Source organism: Carassius gibelio, chromosome A7, assembly GCF_023724105.1.
Source record: "Carassius gibelio isolate Cgi1373 ecotype wild population from Czech Republic chromosome A7, carGib1.2-hapl.c, whole genome shotgun sequence".
NCBI lineage: Eukaryota > Metazoa > Chordata > Actinopteri > Cypriniformes > Cyprinidae > Carassius > Carassius gibelio.
The window spans coordinates 402,903-412,499 of NC_068377.1; the positions used below are offsets into that span (position 1 = coordinate 402,903).

Consider the following 9,597-nt stretch of genomic DNA (forward strand, 5'->3'; position numbering starts at 1 on the left):
TTTTGCTTCTTATTATCCATTTCATGGGTTTTAAATATGTATTTGCACATTTAAATTCAGCTGGGAGATGTAAATGACTAATAACTCCTCTCAGCATAACATCTTAGAGCTGCGCTGTGTTTAACATTCGTTTCTGTGTCCACGAGCTCTGTTAAATGACTTCTGCTCTTAATCACATGCCATGAAGACTCCAGCCGTGTTTTTCTCTCGGTCAGATGCTCAACACAAACACGTATCCCAGAATGCCACTACTTCACCTGTCCGTTCTCAGCGCGCTCCATTAAAGGCTAGAGACCACTCTCTGTGTGTCATTTCTCTGTCAGATCTTAACTCCTGAAGCTGAAGCGTTCAGGAAACCTGTGAGGAAACAGTCATCAGCGCTAATGCTAATGCTAGTCGTAAGAAACAGCACTGTGTAGCCAGGGCTCTAGAGGGTGACCTAGTTTCTCAGTGGTGTCACTAAAACACAAAAATCTGATTAGTTTAGATCTGTTTAAACGCTGCTTGATCTGTGCAGATTTCTCTCCTGATTCAGACCAGAACACTTTTTCACTGGAGGAAGTGTTATTCTGGATTATAGACTCTATGTGTTTGAGTTAAAATCATCTTAATGCTGGATGTGTTTCATCTTTCGTCTTCTCCAGATGTTCACTGATGGACTGGAGTGCTGTGGATTATTGTGATGTTTTTATCAGACTCTCATTCTGACGGCACCCATTCACTGCAGAGACACTGATGCAATGCTACATTTCTACAAACCTGATGAAGAAACAAACTCATCTTCATGTCCCACACACGTTTTTTAGAAATCCTAAGCTGTCCATTTATTCTTTTTATCCGGATTTATGAACAGCGGTAATCAAATAAAGGCGTTAGGAAATTCAATTCATTTCCTTTTTTCAAATACTTAATTACTTTCATTTTTAAAATGTGACTTTAATAAATAGATTTATTTTAAAAAATTACTATATTGAGACGTAGACGTCATATTTCAATAGCCATCGTTTAGCTTTTTAATATTCACAGACGTGATTTGCTAGAATGTACTTTAATCAGAATTTGTCAAATGCTATTATTATGAGTTAAATCATAATGTGTTTGTATGACAGCATGTTACTGTTGCTCGTGAGTGCTGATGAGATTAATGAAGGACTGTTGATCATGTATTGATTACACGTATGATCTGAGAACACGCGTGAGTCCCAGTGATGGACGAGGTTCCTCTCGCACTCCTTCTGTTCCTCTGTTTCCTGAAGTTCTGCTCTGAACTCCAGGTCTTTGTTTGGTCGTCATGGAAACTGCCTCCGCTTCAGCAGAAAAGACACACGGAGCTCAGCGCTCGCACAACACACACACACACACACACACAACCGCAGAAGGACTTTAATTAGTCAGAAAACCGGATCGTAAATTACACTTCCAATTCGCCCGGGTCGCTCGAAACACACACACACACACACAAACACACCCACGCACGCCCAACGCCATCCTGGATGCTAATGCAATGTCAGGCTGAAGTGTGTGTGTGTGTGTGTGTGTGTGTGGGTGGGAATCGCTGAGAGCATGGCTGATACAGATATCACACACACACACACACACACACACACACACACACGCTTGAGGAAGGGTCTCTGTGTGTGGGCGAGTTCAACAGCAGCATCTCACCGGAGAGAAGACCATCATCTTCATCATCTTCATCATCCACACAAGCTTCATTACCTCTCGTTACACACCTGTCGTTAATTCCTCACCTGCACGATCTGCTCCAGGAGGAGGTTATTACCGCTGACTACAACAACTGATACAAACTCCTCATATTACAATATTACTGCTGCTACATTAAACATGACGCCTTGGAAACAAACTAGAAACTATTATAATAAAATATAAATATTGAATGGAAAACTAACATAAATTAGAAATACACTGTATAACTTAAAGCACTAAATTAACCGGAAAATGTCAATAAATAAATAAACTGAACTAAAATTAAGACTAAAATAAAAATATAAATTAAACATAATGTTTAAAATAATAACAAAAATGACCCAGCAAAACTACTTAAAAGTAAATGAAAATGTACTGACACTGAAACAAATACTAAAAAGCTGATTGGAAATATTTCTTTAGGGATGCACCGGTTGACCAGACATAAATCAGAACCGGACGGTTTTTGCTTAAAATACGCGATCAGCAATCAGTTTTTGGTCTTTTTCGGCCGATTTTCCCAGAAGTGCGCCCGCGTGCTACATTGTAATCATTCGCTGTCATGTCGTTTGTGTGGAAGTATTTCTAACTCTGTGCGCAGGACACGGACAGCTGATCAGCGCTGGAACTGTTACACGTCTGAGGCACAGACAGGAAGTGAACAGATGTTGGTGTCCTGACGCACAAATAAGAGTCTTTCCTGCGCACTGTGCAGTTACTGCTGTTCATTTCAGATGGTTACGGTTATTGTTATCAATAGCTAAAAGGCAGTTTGGCCTATTAAAAACCAAATAAACATCCGGTTTGTGCACACTTTCCTTCTTTCTTGTTTGTTGCTTAAAGATAAAAAAAAAAAAATCGGAAATAGGTATCGGCCATGAAAAATCATGATCGTGCATCCCTTATATTAATAACAATTATAATAATAGTATATAAATACTGCACTAAAATAAAACTGTTTCCACGGAACACAAGTAAATCATCAGACACTCTGATGGTGTTTTGTGTGAGAAACATTAATATTTCTGCATCTGTCAGTGCATTCAAGCTGTACAGAGTTTAAGAGAAATCTCCTCCACTGAAGCTCTCGCAGGAAAACTGAACGTTTAGGATCCCAGTGTTTGTTTACGGGCCTCTAGCTTTTGATACTTGATTCAGTGAATAATATCATAATATCATAATCTCACACAAAGCATCTTCAGAAGACGTTGGATATAGTGCGCGAGGTGCATGGAGTGATGGCAGAAGATGAAGTAAGGAAAGCTGACGACTGATCTGGAGTCAGTAAAGATCATATCTGAATAATATATCAGTGATGTGTGTGTATCTCTGCTGGAGGAGAACACATCACATTCATCTCTGAGAGCTGTGTTTGAGATCGGGCTTTACTGTACTCCTCACACACTGTCTGCTGCTTCACACACACACACACACACACACACACACACATACACACACACACACACACATCCATCATGAGCTGGCGTTAATTACCACTGTACGCACGACAACGCCTGCATCATACATCTTATATTTTTGAATTATAATATGTATTTTTGCACAAGAACAATTCAGTTTAATGCATTATATACTTTAGATTAAATAAATACATTTCATTCTATACATTTTTGCATAATATTTTGTACTATAAGAATTCTATTTAACGCATTACAACAGATGAAAAAATTCATCCAATTAAAATAATTTTGGGGTAATGATTCACATCTATATATTTTTAACTTGAGCCAAGACAAGTATATATTCATAAAAATACATTTTTGCATTACATATTACACTATAAGAATTGAATTTAATGCATTATATCAGGGCCTGAATTTCGTTTTTTAAACTGGGGGGGAATTCCCCCCTTACTTGGGTCACATGGGGGGGATCTAAAGATTATGGGGGGGAGAATAACTTTTGATGCATCGGTCTAATTTAATCATGTTCATTTATTAATATCTACAGATTTGTATGCATGAATTGTGCATTTCCAGTTCTCAAATCAGTAAAAAAAAAAAAAAAAAACCTTTATACAAAATACATCATGCTCTTCAAATTGACATTAAGACCTCTGTTTAAACTAGGCCTATGCTATATATTAATGTCTATTTCAGTTCATGTGTTTCAGTTCAGTTCAATTCTTTGCTTTTTTTTTTTACTTTTGATATTGATATCGTAAATTGATATTAAGAACTCAGTTTAAACTATAAGTATTTATGTCTTTCATACATTTCAGTTCTATTTCAGTCATTTTTTTTCCATTTCCTTTTTTCATGTGACTTATTCTAAGTTTCTCAACTGTCTCCTCATCTTCATTTCTTTCCATTTGATGATGGCTCTGTTGAAGTCAAACTGCTCAAGGGAAGGTCCAAGCTCTGAAATGATCATTAGATTTGTGAGACTTGTATTATTCAGTGAATTTCTGAATTTAGTTTTGATCCTGTTTTGTGTGCTGAATCCACGTTCAAACGACACACTCGCTACTGGTATGACCATGGCTGTCTTAATGAGTTTCTCCATTTCAGTGAAAACTTTTTTCTTTGGATCGTGATCTGCATCATCCGAACTTGTCTTTCGCTTCAGCCAACGGTCCATATTTAAACTACTACGCTAACCAAACAATTCATTGTCTGTGGCCGTGTTTGTGCGCGCGGGAAATATGCTGCGCATAATGAATAGAAAACAAGGGGAAACGCGCAGTCACATGCTCAAACAAGTGGAAAGCTCGGGCGCGCGCGCCGCAGTCTCATTTCCACAAGCGCTTGCACTCTCGTGGCGTCTGTCGTTGCCATGCAACCAACTGCGCTCTCCATGATGACAAGAAGGATCAGCAAAATATTAATTGATTTCTAGCCCTTGCGTTAACTTTATTACTAGATATATTTATAGAGATATTTATGGAGATGAAAAATAATAAAGGCGTCCTGTACAGCTATGATCAGCTGTTCGACAGAGCATTCAATGTTGTGACGCTGTAAGCTGATCAGTTGGTTCGTTGCTGCCGCGCTCTATCACTCGCACACCATAAAGAGCAAAATGTTTTTTAATGTTTCAGTTTCGTTGTTACAACGACAATTTGGAAGCGGATAATTTCTTCACAAACAGCTCATTTTGACTCAAAATGTTAGAATGCTGCACCTACACTTGATAGTGTGAATAAGATCAGCGCAACGCAGACCGCTGCATTGACAGCGTGAAACATGATCTGTCTACAGCAGCCAGGGCTCCGCCGTTTACTGTCTATGAGCTCAGCGCTGAGACAGAAAATGCCGGTCCAGCGCTGATTGAGGAATTAAATTCGAAAATAAAAGACAATTTGACTAGACAATTTGACATATTGTTTCTCGCATCTGTGAATTTATTTTTTAATCATTTGCTCTGAGATGAAGCAAATATATTTGTGCGGGAATTTCTCGCACTATAAAAGCTAACCTTGCGGGAATGGTTTAAATTATGCGCAATCCCCGCATTCCCGCACCGAAATTCAAGCCCTGCATTATATACTCTGCAATAAAATTAAATTATCTGTATTATATTTTTGCAATATATACACACACACACACACACACACACACACACACTCAAGGGCCGCTTTATAAGGTGCACCTGATCAGTTGCTTGCTAACACAAATATCTAATCAGCCAATCACACGGCAGCAGCTCAGAGCATCTAGGCGTTTAGATGAGGTGAAGAAGACCTGCTGAAGTTCAGAGCGAGCGTCAGAATGAGGAAGAAAGAGGATTTAAGAGACTGTGAACGTGGAATGGTTGATCAGACGGACTGCTCTGAGTATTTCAGAAACTGCTGATCTACTGGGATTCTCACACACATCCATCTCTAGGGTTCACAGAGAATTGTCCGAAAAAGAGGAAATATCCAGCTGGTGGCAGTTGTGTGGACGGAAATGCCTTGTTGATGTCACAGGTCAGAGGTCAGAGGAGCATGGGCAGACTGGTTAGAGATGATAGAAAGACAACAGTAACTCAAATAACCACTCGTTAAAACCAAGATACACACGACACACCGAACCCTGACACAGATGATCCACAGCAGAAGAAGAGCGTCTCTGAACTAGGACCGTGCGATTAATCGAAATCGAAATAAAATCGCGATTTGAGTGTGCGGGATTTCTAAATCGCCTTATAGCATGATTTTCGGCAGCCCTGACCTCCTGCAGTATGTTATCTGAACCAATCAGGATGCAGCACACCTTGTGAGTTTGCATTACATTGTATTATAACTTATATTGTAACTTGCAGTAAATTTAATTCTTTGCATATTTTTGCACTACACAATATATTTCTGCATTAAAATGATTTGCATTATATTTTGCACTATAATACAACTTAATGCATGACATATTTTGCAGTAAATGTAGTTTCTTTGCATTAAATATTATACAACATTTGCAGACTATGAGATATATTTTTTAAAGCGTGATATACTTTACATTACATTTAATTATTTGCATTAGATATTTATTTGCACTATAAGAATTAAATGTAATTACATAATTTGCAGTAAATGTAACTTTTTGCATCACAGAGACCTGGCATAAAAATAAATAAATAAATGTGATAATACGTGCCTCATCAGACTGACCTTATCCAATAATAAATAAATATTGTCTAATACTGATGCGCTCAGTGATATACTGCACACCCACACTAATGCACTGCTCAGATATCATTTATCATCCCAGCAGTGCACTACAGTCCACAGCAGCATTAAGCCACAACATCAAGAGAGTGTGTGTGTGTGTGTGTGTGTGTGCTACCGCAGCACTGCAATCAAATAAAAGTGGAAGAAATTCACTCAGTATCACCAACACTCGAACCTCACTGTACACAGCATTCCTCAACCCTCTGACGCTCTCAGCATCAATCCCACAATCCCCCAGGAGCCGGACGCTCACAGGGAACGCCTGGAAGACCGTGAAGTCAGTCCTCACAGCACAAAACACATGACCAGAGTATTACAGACCATAACATCACCCAGACTGACCCTAGCAACCACAGCAGACACCTCTCACATTTCCCACATCTGAAGGTTTCATTCAATTTATGTCTGCAATTACAGCGCTCTCATTAATCATAAGAATGTTTAACACATTACACAATATTTAACCCACGGCAGAAAACGTCAAAAAATAAATAAAGTGTGCAGATTCTGTGTGGGCCGATGGAAAACTGTTTTCGGCAGAGATCCACCTGATACAGTAGCTCTGATGGGAATTAAAGACTCGCAAATACAGTATGCATAACAATTACCTTCTCAATACATACAGCACACTGCATATCATGTGTATTAAATAGCATGTGAAACAGTAAGCATACTTTAATGAAATAGCATGTTGAATAATATGTAGTATGCATACCATCTGTTTTTTCTGAAATACTGTGTGCTATTTTTATAAAATAGTATGTAAAACAGCATGCAGTATACATATTAACTATATTTCTGACTACACATGATACGCTGCGCACCGATTTTATAAAATGAAATAGAATGCACAGCTACATTGTTGTCACATGATTTTGTTGCATTATGTTCGGTGCACATCCTCCAGTTATGATCACAGATGCACTTTCAAATTTAAATCCATTTTTTGTGAAAAAAAAGGTTCAACTTTTGTCAGTCTGATCCAATAACCAGTCAAGCAAGAAATGAAAATCACATCATTATGATTTCAGTTAGTCACAGTAGAGATGTAAGGTCAAGGGCATCGTGGCATTCAGCAGTTCTTGCAGTGTGCACGATATGTAAACTACACATTTCAGCAAATCTAAGTGTTTAACGTTACTCAAGGAGTCCGAGTGTGCAGAACCAGCACATGCACTACAGCCCGAGATCATGTGCGGGGCAGGAGTGTGTTCGGCGGGGCTGTAGGGGGCAGCACTGAGCGCACTGGATGGGACACAGAACAATTTACTGTGCAATGATAACACACTACTAAGTGTTATCTACTTTAACACTGCTGCTGCGGGTTGATCCACCGCAATCACGTGATATCCAGCTACTGGAATGCGAATTTTGACAGAGGAGCCCCGCCAAAAAACGTGCATTTGATCCTAGGGACGCGATTTTTAACTGGGGCGCGATCAGGCTAGTTTTGAGTAACGTTAGCGATTGGGTGGGATTTGTTGTGAGAACCTGGCAACCCCCCACACTACTGTACATGAGGACACTGCATACATCTGTCTCTATTCACTTCAACAGTCAATTTTGAACGAGTTAGCCTCAAAGTGTGGAGTGACGTGAACAACAGTTTAGTTTGCGAGTTCTGACTTACCGGAGGGAGAGACCGGAGGCGGCGGGCCTCAGCGCGTCTCTGTCCAGTGACTAGCGTCGAGATGTTCAGCGCGTGTCATTCTCTCTGGCCTCAGATCAGTTCTGTCAAACTGTCAGATCACTGTGTCCTCGCGCGAGCCAGTGATGCGGTCATGTGCGGTGCTCTTCATCACTGGCTGATCAGAAACTGCAGATTCTTCCCGCTTTAATTAATATCTCGGCGCACGGTCAGAGCGCTGCTGTGTGCCGCTCCGCGTCCTGCGGCGGCTGCTCCTCTGTCTTCAGTCCGGCTGTCGCTGCACTCTGCTCGGCCCGCGCTCGCTCGAGTCTCCGCCGCTCCGCTGCCGTTTCCAGGGTAACGCGCAGATTCCCGCCGGCGCTCATCGTTCGCTCCGCGGTGGGCTCGTCATGTCGCCGAAGTGCGAGCGATCACTCGCGACATTCATCCCGTTACTCCATCGGAAAACAAATGCGATATTCAATTCCGCGCGACGGTTAGATGCGAGCCAGGGATGCTCCTGCGTGGGCGGACCGCGAGCGCTTCATCCTCCTCATCTTCATCTCACACTGACTGCAGCCCTACAGCGCGCGTCTGACAGACTGACTGGAGATCTGCTACTACCTTCACACGCACTCCCGCGCGCGCGAACACACCTCTAATAACGGCCACGCAGTGTTTAAATGGAAACGTCTTTAAAAGATTTAAAACTTCAGCAAGTGACAGAATGTAACCGTCAGTCTGGGTGAGCGGTGGGCGTGGCGCGCTTCCTACAGACACAGCGGGTTCGATTCTAGCGCTGGAAGATATCTTTTTTTTTGTTTTTATGATCAGTAAAATAAACTGTGTGTCATTAGATATTAGTGACTGATTAACAGCTTCAACGTGTGTACTGCTGTACATTACTTGATCATTAACAAAAAAAATCTCTTCCAGCGCTGGAACCAAGGTCGTTCAGGAATAAAACAGTTATTTTACTCTTTAAACCAAAAGATTTTATGAGCTAACTTAACTGTCTAGTCCCACCCAGTGAATGCTTCGCGTTACATATGTCAGCAAATATTTTGAATCAGTAAAGAAAAGTGGAAAATTATCATTTGGGAATGATTTCATACAGGTGTTGTTGTTTTTGTTGTTGTTGTTGTTGTTTTTTTTAAAATTCAGAACAGAATCTATCAAAGTTGTGAACAACACACTCGCACCAGAGAGGAGCCGCACTCGGGTACCACACCCCCACTCAGAGCGCCGCGCTCGCGATGGTTCGGTCCGCTGCCGGGCTACACAACACAGCATGGAACAATCCAAACCGCGCTCGGGGGGTTTGTGAGCTGGCTCGTGGTACAACGACTTACAGTTTCCATGACAACACAAGCCTTCAATCTGTGGATGGCCGTCCTCCATATTAAATAAGAACGAGTATAAAGCAAAAGGAAAAATAAAGAGAGAGAGAGAGAAAGATGGTCGGCCAAAGTGCTTTCGCCCCCCCAGCCATCGCTTAACACACAGCTACAGCAATCTGTAATTATTGTCATGGTTACCAGCAGAAAGGCGTGTGGTGTGTGTGTGTGTGTGTGTTTTAGCACCTCAAATACAATCA

General features: G+C 41.0%; 1 pseudogene; it reads right to left on the reverse strand.

Moving 5' to 3' along the window:
• LOC128016369 (ras/Rap GTPase-activating protein SynGAP-like) overlaps window positions 1-8,671 on the reverse strand; it is a 30,336-nt pseudogene extending 21,665 nt beyond the window's left edge.
• Window positions 8,672-9,597: the final 926 nt, after the last annotated feature.